The sequence below is a fragment of the Oryx dammah genome, unplaced genomic scaffold (assembly GCF_014754425.2).
Source record: "Oryx dammah isolate SB20612 unplaced genomic scaffold, SCBI_Odam_1.1 HiC_scaffold_2, whole genome shotgun sequence".
Taxonomy (NCBI): domain Eukaryota; kingdom Metazoa; phylum Chordata; class Mammalia; order Artiodactyla; family Bovidae; genus Oryx; species Oryx dammah.
Window position 1 is genome coordinate 76,650,347 of NW_024070186.1, and position 16,191 is coordinate 76,666,537.

Below are 16,191 nucleotides of genomic sequence, written 5' to 3' on the forward strand. Positions count from 1 at the left end.
CATGAAGGTTGAGATGCTAAAGGCATCCTGTTGGATATTGAACACAAGAAACGCCAAGGCAGGTGAATATTCATACCTATGGTTCTGAGGCAAGGACCAAGCTAGAGATGCAGGTAAAGTCATTAGCATTTCCACCATATTAAATGTCATGAGATTAGTTGAGATCCCTGAGGGAGTGAGAGTTGAGAGTATAGAAAGGAGGCCCAGAGACTGAGTCCCAGGGCTGTCTGAGTATAGAGGCTTGAAAGAAGGAGACACCCTCGGGGACAGTGGAAACTGAACAGATAGCATGAACCACTTGAGTTTTCGGAACTATCAGGCAGCAGAGCTGGCTCTGGAGCCTGAGTCTTCAGGGTCAGAGTCCAGGGCTCTTCCCATGAGTCTAAAGTGCCTTCTCTCCCAATGGCACCAGCTTACTCCTTGGATTGGAATCCTGCCCACGTCCTCTGCGTGGGGTGTGTTGTTTCAACAGGTCTGAGCTGGACGTGGATTTGTGTCTCTGTTTTTTTCTTTTTCTTTTTTTTAAAAAATCATTTCATAATGTTGAAATGCACTGAAATAAAAAGACATAATGGAAGGCCTAGACTGCCAACATGGATTTGGGCCTTGGGCATACAAACTCAGACCAAAGGGAGTTGTTGTTGGAAAGATTCCATTGTCTGGGATCCCGTCAACAGGTCTGGGCCACATGTGAGTGTTTAGTGGGCCGGGGTTAAATAAGCCAGATAATCCTAGAAGATGGGCAAGATGGAATAGTGGCATAGGATGAACAGCTCAGGGGGAGGTGAGAATCCTCACTGTTAAAGTCGGTCAGCATTTCTGAGACCGCAGGCCTGCACTGCATCTATGCTGTGCCTTTCGTATCCCTGGGGCTTGTTCTGTTTGGTGCTGGCCCATTGGCATGTTACTTTGCAGAGTCTTCCCCTGGGACTGGAGGATATTAGAGGAAGAGCTCTGTTCCCACCCACACTAATCTGTTCATCATTCTGCACGCTCGCCCTGGGCACAGGCCCAGCTTGACACATCTTCCCCTTGTCATAACACTGTTTTGTCCTAACGCCCCTTCCTCACAGGGGCCTCCCGTGGAGCCTTTGCCTAAATATTGGCAGGGTCCTGGCTGTTTTTCCTGTGATCAGAGGCTCATTGCTGAGAACTGAGCCTGTGTTTTTGCATACAGAAAACATTTTCCTTATCTTCTTGAAAAAAGGTCAGCACATACCAGACACAGGAGGGGGTCACAAAGGCCCTGTTTGTCTCTCTCTCTCAAGTTCAGAGAACGCCCTGGCTTTCTTTCTGGAGACCGCACTGATGCCGGAGGGTCACAGGAAGTCCAGGGACCTGAAACAATGACTGCCTTTGGGTTTGGCCTTTGCTCTTTCCCCTCTGTGCTCTCTACTTATTCACTCTCACACGTGAACAGAAGTTTGAACCTCTCTAAGGAGGCTTCTCAGAGCCCAGCCCTAGGTCCTCAGAGCCCCTGGAAGCAGGTTCCTCTCCTCCCTCTCCTCAGCCTGCCCTTGTTCAGGATCAGCGGGTCGCTTGCCTGTTGTTCGGAAGCCATATTGAGTCTCTTTATCCTTAGGCTCTTCTCCCTCAGTTTACTCTTTGCAGTAAAGCTTGATTTTGAAATATATAGCCGATCATGTCTCTCCTTGGTCTAAAATCCTCAAATTCCCCAAAACCATGCTGAGCATCCCAGTCAGGACTTCCTGACGGTGTTCTTTTTTCTCTTGATTTCTCTGGCTCTCCAGGGACAATGGGCCGCTTGGTTTTCCCCAAACGTTCACTACCCTTTCATCTCCCTGCTTTTTCACATACTGTTGTCTGGGGCTGGGATGCTTTCTTCTTCAGTTTGCAAAGTAAAAGAACATGGTTCTTTCCAGGAAAGCACTAAAGCAGAATGTCTTAGTGATGGTGCTGCTGCTGAGTCAGAGTAGTTCTGGATCTAGGGCCAGAGCAGGAGGGTGTCTGCCTCACCTCTGCTTCCCACCAGATGTATGACCCGAGTCGAAGACCCAATCTTGGGAAATACTCCAAAGTGTTATTATCTCCCATAGAACTATTTATATTGATCTAATTTAGTTTCCAATTTTTTTTCCTGTATGTTAATTCATCTTATTGAACAGCCCTCAGACAAGGGTAGAGCAAAGATTTTTCTGCCAGTTTGTAGATGGGAAAATTAAGTGAATAAGGAAGTCAACTAATGCTTGGATTACAACCTAAGTCTCTTGATTTCAAGACTCACTCTAGACCCTGATTGGTTACTGTTTCTGCTGCAAGAGGGGTACAGATTTTCCTTCCCTGATTCTTCCTTACTTTTACTTGAAGGACTTCTTGGTGGTGCTGATTCTTTGATTCTGTCATCTGGTAATAAGTTTAATTCATGGCAGAAGGAAAGTACGTACTCCAATTCAGAATAGGCTACTCATCAACCTGGTGCCATAGTCTCTGAACCAAACAATTGAACACAGGATCCAAAAAAAAAAAAAAAATTTTTTTTCTACTCTAGATGTGGATGAATCAAGAAATGTAACTTGGATATTAAAAGAGTGTCTTCCTGGAATATTTTGATGACTTACAGGAACAAAAGAACAAGGGATTTCATCAGAACTGACCTGAGAAGCCTAAGATGTGCTTTGGTGTCAATGATTTGATTTTCCCATTTGATTTTCTCTCTCTCTCTCTCTTCATGGTACAGGGATCCTAATTGGATACAAAGAACTGTTGATACATGACAATGCAACTCACCAGAACCATCAGTCCATGAAAAACATACAAGCCAAATAGGATGCTTTGACTCAATACAGGTGTTTATTGGAACAAATGTGCAGTTACAGCTACACATGTTGTAGGCCGACAGTTTCTGTTTCTAAAGAAATTGGGCATGATCATTATTGCTAATAACAACATTCCATGGCACAGAATCATAGCTTTAGATATACTAACTATTCTCTGGGAGGTGAATTGTGGTTGCATAGAAGAGAGACCTCTTTAAGAGACAGTCATTTTGAAGTTGAAATTGGCTATATTTGGAGGTAGCTAGTGTCACATCTTTAGATATGCTCAAGAATGAGGTCATAGAGTTAGACAAGATGGTCCTAACAGACCGTCCAACCCTCTGCTTTTATAACCCTGTGAGACATTTGGGTTTCTTGGACCTTAGCAGCAGTGCAGGGGCTGGTATATCTAGTAAATGCTCATAGATCAAGGGTAAGGTAAAGTCCAGCAGCACATCTAGACATCCCTTAGATAAGGATGAAGTTGCAATTGGAATAAACAAGATAAACTGGTCCAGCCAGAAACTGGCATTTGTACACAAATCTTGAGGCTGCTTCAAGTCCCAGAACTGCCTGGATTTAAGGAGAAAAGTTCTTCTAGATACTGACTCTGATTCCAGAGTCAGAGCACTGGTCTGCTGGATATGTCATTTTTATGAGAGAAGAATGGACATGTGCTCTTGTTGTTGTGTCTAGAAGGCCTCCTTTTGTCTTACCTGTAGAAATGCCCACCTTCTTCAAGGTGCAACTCCAACACTGTCTCCTCTGAGATGCTTTCCTGATGTCCCCTCCTCCAATGCCTGCATACAGGAATGGCCTTTCTTTCACATCTGTGCTGTTCTGACACAGAGCACACAGTAGGGTTCATTCTGCCATAGTGGATACTTGTGTAGGTGTCAGTTCTTCGTGCAGGAGCTCCTGGAAAGTTTGAATCGTGTTCCCTTCATCATGGTGGTACCCATAGCAGTCATGACAGCCTGGCGCAGGGGGCCGCTCAGGCAGTGCTGTGAAAGGAGCAGGCATGATGTTTGGAATGCTTCAGGGTTGTTCCAAAACTTTGCATTGTGATTCTTCTTTGGTGTCTAAAATAGAGCTCCGGTTTGCTTGACAAATGTCTGGTGGGACTGGGTATGAAGGCCGCCTTCTGTGTACAGAACAAACAGCAGGGCACAGAGAGGTAGAATGACCTGCTCAGAGAATCCAAAACAGGCTGCAGGTTGCTGTCCCTGAGTGGTCAGCCTAGGGCTTAGTGTTCATAAGTTCTCATTCCTCAGTATCTTCTTTCGGCAAGAGACCTTGAATGGCTCCGGCAGCTGCAGTGCAGGTCAAGAACTGAAATCTCCCATGAAGACCAACTTTGGAACAGAATTGAAGATAGAACAGAAGACAGAACTTGGAGGTTCTGATCCCTTGAAGGCCTCACATCTCAGAGTTCTGGAGGGGAAGAGGACCCTGGAATCTTCCTGAGAGAGAAGGTGGCTCCTGAAGGGAAGAGGCATTCTGCTTGGGAAGATTTTATGACCCTGCAGGGCTGGGGTGTTCTGGCTGAGGAAAAGGGGTGAGGAACCAGGGGAACGGTGCTTGGGGTCAGCTGTGGACACAGGGAGGGAGAGTACAGGGGCCTGAGTCTGGCCTCCCAGGGCCTACCTCATGCCAGTTTCCCAGGAAGAAAAGGAGGTGGGCACCTAGAGCAGAGGCTCTGCTTAGGACTAAGAACAGGCCCCAGGCTTGCACTCTGCCTGGGCTACTTCCTGGGGAGCCAGGGTGTGGTGCACGGGGTGGGTGTCGCAGTAGCAGCAAGATTTGGTCTGCGTCAAAGCTCTACTGGGTTCTGGTGGCTCAAGTGGTAAAGAATCCACCCGCAATGCAGGAGACCCAGGTTCAGTTTCTGGGTCAGGAAGATCCCCTGGAGAAGGGAATGGCTACCCACTCCAGTATTCTTTCCTGGAACATCCTATAGACAGAGGAGCCTGGTGGCTACAGCCCATGGGGTCACGACGAGTTGGACATGACTGAGCGACTAACTTTCACTTTAAAAGCTCTATTGGGCCTTTTTGACTTTTTGGTAATTTGGGCTTTAACTCAACTCATCAGGGAGAAATGGCTTTGTTGGATCCTTGACTGTCAGAGCTGAGAGGGTCTTTGTTGGGATGAAGGGAAGGGACTTGCATAGAGTCACAGGGAGCTGGGGGCAGAGCTGGTTCCCACTCTCCCCTCTCCCTGTCTCTGCTTCTCTCAGGCACTCTCACAGTCCAGTATCCAGCTCAGTCATAAGTGCATCGCTATGGGACCTGCAGAGACTCAGACTGTCTCTTTTACCTTTCCATGGAGAGGGGTGGGAACTGGGGTTGAGGAATGCGTGACAGCAAAGAAGCATAGAGCATTTGGGGGCAGGCGAAGGCGATGGTCAAGGTTGAGGGGACAGATACACACTTGATCAACCCTAAGGCCCAGCCAGGATTTATAAGGGAACACAGTGTGCCTGGTAGACACACTGGCCTTCCACTAAGTCACATTTATTGAGCACTTAGTTTATACCTGCACTGTGCTAAGGGCTATAAAATAAATTTGATCTTCATTATACTTTTCTGAGGAGGTAAGGTAGGCCATTTCCATCATAGGGATGAAGAAACTGAGGCTCAAAGAGGTGAAGTCACCTGTCCAGTGTTGCAAAGCTAGTAGGTGATACAACCTGGGTTCTGATCACTCTGCTACTCTGCTTCTTTAAGGAGAGTGAGAAGATAGATGGCTGAGATGCCCCCTTAATTGGTCAGTAATAGGTGGGCTGAATGAGGTGTGTGTAGGGTGAGGGACGTCTGGCATCAGATAATTATCCTCTGCTGCTGACTGACCATGGGCAGGTGAGGCAGAGGGTGAGGAACTGAACTCAATTGCTCATGCCGGTGACCCTCCGGATCCAGTCCTTGTTGTAGAAGATGTATGAATACACTCCATAGCGGTCCTTCTTTCCGCAGTCCACGCCCCAGGATACTGTGCCCACCAGGTACCACTGGCCTCTCTTTGTATCCAGTGTCACCATGGGCCCTCCAGAGTCACCCGCACAGGCATCCCTGCCGCCTAGAGGAAGAAGTGACGCGGGTTAAGTGTCCCCTTCCCTAGACCCAAATCCAGAGGACCCTCCGTCTCCCTACAACTGACGTGTAGTTCAGAGAATTTTACACCAGGGGGCGCAGCAGACCGTTGGACTCAAAACTTGGGCTCAGGGATGTCGGGCCTCCTCCTACCTCCGTGATTTTAGAAAGCGTAGGTTCAGGACTCTCGGTTACACAGGGGGAAACCTCGGCTGGGAGAAAGGAAGTATGGAAATCCCTTACGTAGCACACTTTTCTCTGATGTAACTTCTCCAGTGGAATCTTTCCTCTCCTGATCTTCCTCCCCGTCCCCTGCCTCGTTCCTCCCCTTCCAGTTCAACCTGCCAGCTCCAAGGTCTGCAGGGCGGCCTTTGCTGGGCTTGGTGCCCCTCCCTGGCTGGTGGCGCCCTGCCGTAGGCAGGCCTCTTGACTCACCTTCCTTCTCCCCAGCACAGATCATGTCTCTGGTGACTTTTTTCTTCAGTGGAGCATAGGCCTCCTGACAGATGTGGTAGTCAACAATTGGGATTTCGATCTGGAACACAAGACCGTTGTCAGTCCCCAACCCTGGCTGCGCCCCGCTCTTCTGACACCCCATCCCCCTCTCTGTCTCCTTCCTGGAGGAGCCTGGGTCTGCCTTAGACCTCGCCTCAGAAACTGCCCTCTGGTACAGGTGCTGAATGCAGAACCAGGAGGTCTGTGTCCTGGTACAGTCTTAGTCATGAACTTGCTGTGTGACCTTGCAATGCCATTTGCCCTCTCTGGGCCTCAGTTTTCTCATCTGTCAAATGGAGATAATACTGCTTAGCATATGCATTATTTCAAACACATCGGCGTATGCAAAACCTATGGGCAGTCTTTTCCCCACCCTTAACATTACTGGTTGTGGGATGTGGGACATGTAGCCTTCACTGTTTTTTCAGGTTTCTGAGACTCTGTTTCCTCATCTGAAAAATGGGAATCATAATATTTGACATACTAATTACATGGAGTTGTTACGAAAAGAGGAGTTGAACGAGCAGATGCTCTGTAAACTACAAACACTGCGTATGCAGTAGGTGGTGTAGGCTTCCCAGGTGGCGCAGTAGTAAGGAATCTGTCTGCCAACGCAGGAGGCGCAAGAGATGCAGTTTCAGTCTCTGGGTTGGGAAGATTCTCTGGAGTAGGAAATGGCAACCAACTCCAGTGTTCTTGCCTAGAAAATTCCATGGACAGTGGAGTCCGTGGGGATCGCAAAAAGTCAGACGGGACCGGGCACACACACACTCGCATAGAGGTTCGTGAGGCTCACGTTGCAGCAAGCTTCACTTGCGTTCTCCCTCGCCGTGGTTTGAGTTTCCATACACTCAGACTGTATGCTGCATGTTTCTCTCTTATGTAGCTCGGAACACGGTCACTACTCGGGAAATGTTATTTTGAACTGAGGTGGTACATTGATACATAAAGGTAAGGCATTGCATTTATTATTGCCCCTGATTCAGCTTGGGGGTAAATGTTGGAGTGGGTGTCTAGAATAAAGAGAGAAATCGCATGAGTCTCATTCAGCCAAACCAAGAACTGAACGAGCCACATCTCCCACAAAGCACGAGTCCTATCGGCCCTTGCTGGGAGGGTACCAGAGGTATCCACGTCCCTTTGGCGCATGGCCTTCCCAGAGAGGTGGGGGAGGGGAAGCCAGGCAGGGTGGTATAAGCACCCGTCCTCAGCAAACCATCGAGTGTCTGACTAACCTCTATTCACCACTCACACATCGCTTCATTGTCACTTCCTCTGCCCTTCTGCACTCCCAAGACAAAGTCAGAGTCCTGGTTATACATTCGGAAGCGTCCTGCACCTCTTCCTCATTCCGATGGTCACACTGATGAATACTTTCTGTCTGTCCCTATAAGCCAAGAAGACAAGGGGCCAGGTCTGTCCTCTTATCCCCCCGCATATTTAGTAGTTAATACAATACAAAGTCGTTAATACAATGTCAGCCGTGTCTGACTCTGCGACCCCATGGACTGTAGCCCGCCAGGCTCTTCTGTCCACGGAATTCTCCAAGGTTGCCATTTCCTTCTTCAGGGGATCATCCCAACCCAGGGATCAAGCCCACGTCTCTTATGTCTCCTGCATTGGCAGGTGAGCTCTTTACCACTAGTGACCCCTGGGAAGAGGCACTGAATAAACACTCAAGAGTGAATGATTGAAGGGGTAAATGGTTGTTGCAAACCCAAAATTTAAAGTGTGTTAAAATAAAGTACATTGAACTGTTTAGAAACTAACTGTGGCTCTCGTAGAACCTGGTAATGTCCAAGCCAGACAGACAGCTCTTGGAGGACGTCTAGTGTTGCTGGTGACTTTGCAGCTTGAGAAACTACACTGCAGTCTAGAGGCAAGATGACTTAAGATCACCCAGTAGGTTACTAGGGGCTGGGACTTGGAAGTGTGGCTCCTTACTCCTGGTTCAGTGTTCTTTTCTGAAATGACGAGAAATGTAAACTCCCAAATGCCGCAGTCAAGGTCATTGTTGCAAGGACTGTGGCTCTCAGGGCCCATCCCTTGACCCATTCTTGGTTACGACTATGTGAGTCTTCCTGATGTATACAGATGGATCACCTCTTAGGGTGTCCAAGCCTGCTGTTTTTCTGGAAGAATTTCCATAAATTGAGCTTTTAATAAGCTACAGAAGTACTGAACAATGTTTACAGACTAGAGTCTTATTACATGTAGAGCAAACAGATCAAACTAGTTGGGATTCAGTCTCACTTAACTTTGAAGGTGAGTCTGGTCCCTTCATACCTGTCTCACTCATCCCCAGTCCAAACCTCCAAACCCCTGAGAGACACTGGGGCTCAGAAATGTCCAATGTGGGGCACAAGTGTCACCCTCTGAAGGGTATATATTGAACTTCACCTCCATCAGGGTCTCTGGGAACCTTTGCAAGAACTGCTTCCCCCAACCACTGACGATGACCACGGCCCCTGGGGGAGAGAAGACACAGTGAGAGAGGAGAGGCTGTCTGCGGGCCTTTGGAGGGTGGCACTTTGCAGCCCCCTCATCCCCTGCATGCGGAGGAAGCACTGAGTTTTCCCCATGAGAAAATGCCAGCATGGTGGGGAGGAAGACGGGCTGGAGCTTACCTGAGACAGTGGTTTGGGCATTTGTTTCTATGGGATGTTAGCTGGTTTATGTGTTTAGTTGTCTGTTCTCTCCCACTCCCAACTAGCTTGGAACCTCAGCTCCGTGAGAGCAGTAAGCTCATCTGCCTTATTCAGGGCTGTATCCTTATGCCTACAGCAGGGCTGACACAGAGTAGATGCCCAGTCAATAACTGGATAAATACAAAGTCCAGCCTAGCCCACCACAGGATGTGCTCCCTCCCCTTCTGAGCCTTAGTTTTCTCATCCATAAAACGAAGAGGTCGGACTCGGTACCTCTAAAACCGCTCCCAGCTCTGATGTTCTAGAAGTCTGTAAGATTGGCAAATCTTGAGGCAATGTGAAAATGGGCTGGGCACTGATAGAGCACTTAACTTGTTTCATCATTTGAAAAGAGGCTGGATACTGAAAACAACTCTGGGCCTTACGTTGGAAGATCTGAATTCCAGCCCCAGATCTACTTCTTACAAGCTGAACCTTCAGTTTTCTCACCTGGAAAATGGGACTACAATACTACTTCACAAGGCTTTTTTTAAGTAGTGTATAAATGAATTAATGTAAATCAAGTGGTACACGGCAGGCACAGGGTATCTGAGGCATCAGAGCCATTCCTGGGCCTTTCCTGTGGGCTCACTTCCCCCTCAATACTTCTCATATTCCATCCAGCCATTTAAAAAAAATAACTTCGTTGAACTAAAGAGGGTCAGCTGTGAATTTAGAACAGGATGAAACAAAAACCAACTTCCCTGAGTTGGACTCTCACTCTGTGCTGAATATGTTTGATTATTATTTTACTTAAACATCACAACCACCCATGGGGTATTATTCCTAGTGTAAAGGGAAGGGGCTTGAAGTTAGGCAAGTTCTTCAAGGTTGTCCAACTAGGAGATGGCAGCATGGAGAGTTGAGCCTGTGCTAGCGATTAAGGTATTGTCTCTCAGCTCCAGACGTACCCTTTTATACTCTGCTTTGTGATGCTACGAATGAGACTCTGGAATGGCAGATCCATTTTGTCAGGAACATTCCTGAAAGCAGGGGGAACTTCCAGGAAGCCTTGTTATTCCGGATGGCGTCACTCTAGAGATGGTTCCTCACCCCACCAGTGGCGGCTGCTTCCCCCGCACCATCAGCACAGGGCCTCTTCTGCAGAGTCTGAGTTCCTACTTCACAGAGCCCCTGTCTAAGCTTCCAGGTTCTGTAACTCCAACCTCTTCCCTTTGTTCCTCCAGCCCCAGGAGGGGTAGTTCCTCCCTGCAAGTGCTCTCTCTCTGACCTCAGCATCCCGCTTTACTTCTCCAGCCCTCCAATACCCTATATTAAATTCTTTTTGTTACAGTAACTAGTCTGGTTTCTGTTTTCCTATCTGGACCCTGACTGATACATGCTTGAAATACGGACCAAGCCTGCCTGCTTTTGTGTACCACCATGAAACCTGTTTGGACTCAGCTGTTTTAGGGAAAGCGGCTGAGGAATCAGGCAGACACAGTCAGCTGACTCAGCTGGCACTGAAGCCTCACCAGCACTGGAGTAAAAGCCTCCACGGAGGCTCTGCCGAGGCAGAATCACAGGTGGGTGCCGTACCTTCCTCCGGTGGCCCCTGGGGTAGACAGATGGGCATCACAAAGTCGTTTAGCACCGGGCCCCTCGACAGCTCCAGCAGAGCGACGTCATTCTCGTATGTGCTGGGGTTATACAGGGGATGCAAGAAGGCTTGTTTGACACTGAGACTCTGTTCGTTCTCATCTGACTGGGTCCTCCGAAGCTTGCCTGGGCAAGAAGGCAGCATGTGAGGCATGAGGGCAGCAGAAGCTTGGAGGATAAAGTCACACCTTGTTCCCTGTCAGCCCCTGTCCCATACAGCCCGTGCTTCCAGCCTTAACCCTTACAGTGCCTTTCACTTACCTGTTTTAAGCCATCCCTCCCCATTTGGCTTTCCCCACATATTGTCCTGGGCTCTAACCTCTGTCTTTCTTCATAATCTGATCTGATCCCATCACCTTGTAATTAATACTCATTCCAGGGCCCATTACCATATGTCCAAACCGTAATCACCCTTCTGTACCCGGGTAATGTGTTGCCTCCTCCATGAAACCTCTGAGATTCTTGAGTTAGATGCTTCAGTTAGGAATCTCTTCTCTATGAACTCCCCCTGTTTCTCTCCTACAGAACTTACTGCTTCCTGCATTTTATTAGAGGGCTTTGTGCTCATATTTTATTCCTTTATTAGACTATCAGTCCTTGTGGGCAGGAACTTGTGTCTTTAGATCTGACATTGTGTCAGGACATAAATATGCAGTGACCTGAACTCCATCAGCTAGTTTACAAAGGAGACGGGAAGCTTGGATTGTTTGTGCATGAATCACTTGAAACCACAGATTTATAGAACCCTGAGACATCTTTGGAAGTTATCCAGATGGGAGTCTTTATTATAAAATCTAAGGCCTCACCTTCAATGATCTGCTCATGGTCCTAACATCCGAGAATCACTGCCTTGGGCTTAGACTGTGATCCAGAACTTGGGCAGGTCCCTAGACTCCAGTCCTGGCTTGTCCTTCCATTCCTAGACTCCCTCCCTAATGACTGAGTGAGTAGATACAACCCATCCCCAGAACCACAGCTGGATTCAGGAATCAGCTTGGCCCATACTCACCCATGATGATTTTGAAGGCAGAGGGGCTGAGCAAGTCCAAATCATGAAGAGTTACGTCCTCTGAATCCGGCACTTCATGGAGACAGTGAGCCGCAGTCACAATCCATTTGGAGCCTGAGAACAGAATTGTGAACACACACTGTCCTCATGGCCCCACCTTGCGTCCCACTACCTCAAGCTGAGGGTTTTCAGACCCCTCTCCATGGCACCCCTCCTCCCTTGCATTTCACAGCTCCAGGTCAGAAACTCATTGATCTTAATCTGAAGATGCGGAGTTGAATCTGTGATTTCATCTACTTCCCCAACCTAGGTCAACACTGAACATTTTAAAAATGATTCCAAGTCTCCCTTAAATGCATGGGGTTGGCAAGCTCCAGACAGCCCAAGGTGTCCATAGTCTTGCTCACGGGTTGCCCTTTGGGCCTTGTTGCTCAAGGTGTGGTCCCTAGACTAGCGGCATCAGCCTCCCCTGGGAGCTTCTTGGAAATGCAGACTCTCAGGCCCCCACACAGGTCTACTGAATCAGAATCTGTACTCAGTAGTAAAATCTGAGAATCTTAAAAAGAACTTCAAGTAATTTCTAGGCGTATTAAAGTTTGAAAAGTATTGTTTTACATGATTCTTGAGTACACATTTATAATAGAATCATGTGGGGAATTAAAAACAAACAAAGAAATCCTCCCCAAACAATGTCTGGGCTTCAGCCAGACCATCTACGTCGTGGAGTGAGGCCCAGGTACAAACACACTTTAAAAGTGCCCCCAAAGTTCGGCTGTCACGAAGGCTGGGAACCACTGCTCTGACCCAAACCTCTCATTTTATAGATATGGATTCTGAGGCCCAAGGGGAGCGGGGACGTCTAGGGCAGCTCTGCAGGGAGGTGGCAGGACCAGGGCTGACCGTGGGTCTCCTGATGATCAGCCTAGCACATCTCTTGTATCTTGGCTCTTTTTTCCCTTGCTGGACACATTCCTGCTCTTTGCTTAATATAGGATCAGGGCTTGGTTCATCCCTAAGGTGAATCAGGTGACAAACCCATAAATAGCTGAGCCCAGAGACATACTGGGATGAGCCAAACTGAAAGAAAGGTACCAGGGCTTTGGAGTGTGGGCATCAAAGCAGAGTTCAGAGTTGCGGGCAGAGGTCCCTTTCTGTGCGGGTCCCTGGCCCTCTCAGGAGCAGCCATGTGCTCTGGCTACTGGCTTCTGGATAGTGCCCTACACAGGCCATCCTCTTTCCCCTGGTGGTATTTTTGATCCCTGTCTACAGCCAGGGGCTCCTGGCTAGTTTTCCAAGTGGATAAAGTGGAATGTGGTACCCAGATTAGGAAGCCTGCCATGGAACAGGGCTGGGGAGAGCAATGATGAGACCAAGACAAAGCTTCATCTCCCAGCTCTGCAGATAGTGAGTCCCTGAGTCAGGACCCCTCTGCACAGGCTTCATGGTGGGCACTGAATGGGCAGGTTCCCTCTGTCTGTCCCTCAGCTTCTCTGTTTCTGGGCCCTGCTGCTAGAGTGGAAGCTTCTCAGTGAAGAAACCTTCTCAGTCTCCAGGAAGAGGGTCAGGTCCCTTTCCTCTACCTCACCCTCTAATCCCGGATTCCCCACCCCTTCCACCTCTCCTTACCTAGAAGGGAGCCCCCACAGAAGGGCTGCCCATTCAGGTGTGACAGCATGGCAATCCAGGGGGTGGTGCCCTTCTGGGCGGGGCGTCCATTGATGATCCTGGCCAACAGATTCCGGGAGAACTTGGGGATCCCACACACTGCAGCCAAGGGAAGGAGGACAGGTCACACTCTGGGCTCCACCTTGCCCTTTGCAAAAGCTGCTAGCTCATCTCCCTCTATTAGGAATATCTGTTATTTTTGATTTCCCAGCATCCTTGACCCTTTCAGTAATAGCACCCAAAGTTTCCTCTGGGGTCCTCTCTTCCCCCATTTCTTGTCCCTTTAGCCTGAGTTGCAACCATCTTCCCTCTGGTTCTAGGGGTAGGAACGTGACCATGACTTGACTAGTGAAAGCCTCTTACACTCTGGTCACAGTGATCTCAGAGATGGGAATGCAACACTGGACAGGCCGACAAAAGCCTGCCTTGGGAGTTTTGCTAGAAGGTCCTTCTCAGTTGGGGTTGCTAGACTACAGACTATAAGCCCAGACCTGCCAACCATCACTTCATGGAAAGTCTGTAGAAAAAGGTTCAACAAACAAACACAAAGCCCCCGGAAACCATCCTCCTTTATCTACTCCCTCTCTAAACATCTCTTCAGAACTGATTCTGGGCTCTGGATCCCCTCACTTCCAAACTCTTGGGGACCTGGTTTTGAGGATTCATGCCCTTCTCCTCTATCTTGCATTTCTCCTTTCTTTATGCCTCCAAAACAGGATCAAGACTTTTCATGCTAAAAATTGAATTTTCCGCTTTCTCAGCTTCTCATTCATTCCATAGTCTCTCCCTGTCCTTTCTTCCATAGTCAAGCTTCTGGAAAGAAAATTGACACTCAGTATCCACATCCTTCCCTGTCCTTCGGAGGTGGACTCAAAGGAACAAAGTACCATGGTTCGCACAAACTTGGACATAAAGTGGCCATGTGACAATCTGATAGATTTGTAATCATACATGGAGACAGAATGGCTCCGGACCCATAACTGAAACTTCAGTGGCGATATTTACATGTATAGGAGGACACTCTTTCTGAAATTTTCTCTCATGTATTCTTCATCTCTAAGAATTCTCCTCACCTTGTAGCTGCCCACTGTTAAAGCTGGAGCATCTGTTGTTTTAGGTGAGGCTAGATACAGCTTTGACTCATGAAAGAGCAAAACAGAAACCAAAGTCTGAAAATACAAACTCATTTGAAGAGTCAGACAAGAAGAAGAGGTTTGTATTGATAGGTTTCAAGGAAGCAAAACCTAGAGAACTGGGCAAAGACGTTCCAGAGAGGCTGCCTCAGGAAAGAGATAAAAAACCTAGGAGAAGCTGGAGAGAGAAAGAGAGAAGGAGGGAGACAATGGGAGGGAGAGGTAGGGAGAGAGTGAGGAAGAGAAAAGTGGGAAAGAAAGAACAGGCTATTGAGGAGGAAGAGGAGGAGGATTAGGGACATGGAGCATAAAGGAAGGGGGAGGAAGGGTTAGGGACTTAAACATGAGCATGGGTCTATTCCCTGGATCCTCTTCCAGACTTGATGGTAGTTGATGGTCCTGGTGCCTAGGAACATCCAGCCTGCACGCGTCCTCTGGGCTGTCCTGGCTCATTTGCATTGTTGATCACCTTCTTCTTCTTGATACTTTCTCTCCTTGGCTTCTGAAGCTCTTTTCTTTCTGTATTTCTGATTTCCCTTTTCTATCTCTTTCTTGGGGTTTTTCTTTTTCTCTCCATGCAATCCATGCTGGTGTTTCCCTTCTTTAGTCCTTAGCCCCCTCGTCTTTTCTTTTCCTTTCCAGTGGATGATGCCACTTCTTCCCATGCCATCACACCACTTAGACCCAGGTGAATCAGTGTCTCTAATCTGCCTTCTCCTCTGGACTCCTCCTCTCTACATCTCCAACTGGATTGCTCATAAACTTCTCAAACACAGCAAAACCAAGTCCTGGTCTCCATCCTTCACCAGCCATCTCCCCTTTTACATCCCCAGATGTCTGTTAATGTCTGCACAGACAGTGTCCTTGTTGCCTCCCTTTTCTTCAGCCACCATCTTTAATCAGCCACTGGTAAAAAAATCACCAGGAGAAGCAGAGTAATGTCGAGTGTGCTCTTCATGCAACCCCATGGCACTTCAGTGTCTCAATACACAACAATATAAATCCCCAAACCTAGAGGATGCGATGGAACACAAAACTGATAATCCCTGAAACCAGCTGCACATAAAGTATAAGGTATAATGTAGGATTCTTCTAGTTCTCAGTAGTGTAAAAAGTATGACAGTTTCAATATGATACAAACCCCAAACACAAACTCTGAGCGTATGACATGGGAGCCCTCACTCACATATTAGCTTGTGTTCCACCACATCTCCTGTCTGCACTATTTCACGCAATGCCTCTGCACCAAGTTCTACCCACTGCATTACTTGAATGCTTTCAGACTCCACCCCCACATCTGCAGTGTCATGCCCTTGGTCTGGTGTTTGCATCACCTCTCTCCAGAATGGTTGCAGTGATTTCCCTATCACTCTCTCTAGGTTGGTACCTCCCTCCACCCCCTCCACTTTCCACAGCCTGCTGCCCACACTCAGCCTACTGATTCAGAACCTCCCATGGGTGAGACCTAGGAACCTGCATTCCTAATAAACACAAGTGATTCTGATATGCCCCAAATTAGGCAGTCACTGGCTACAGGACTTACACAAGTATGACATTCAAGACTATCCACTCTCCCCTACACCCTCTGTTCCCATCCACTCGGGGCACACTTTTCTGCTTGACCTTTGTCCCCTCTGCCCTGCCCTCTCATCTCCCAAGTGTATTCTTTGTAACCTCTTTGAAAAGTTACCCAGACCCCTTTCAGCTGTGTGAACCTCCCCCTCCTTAAATTCC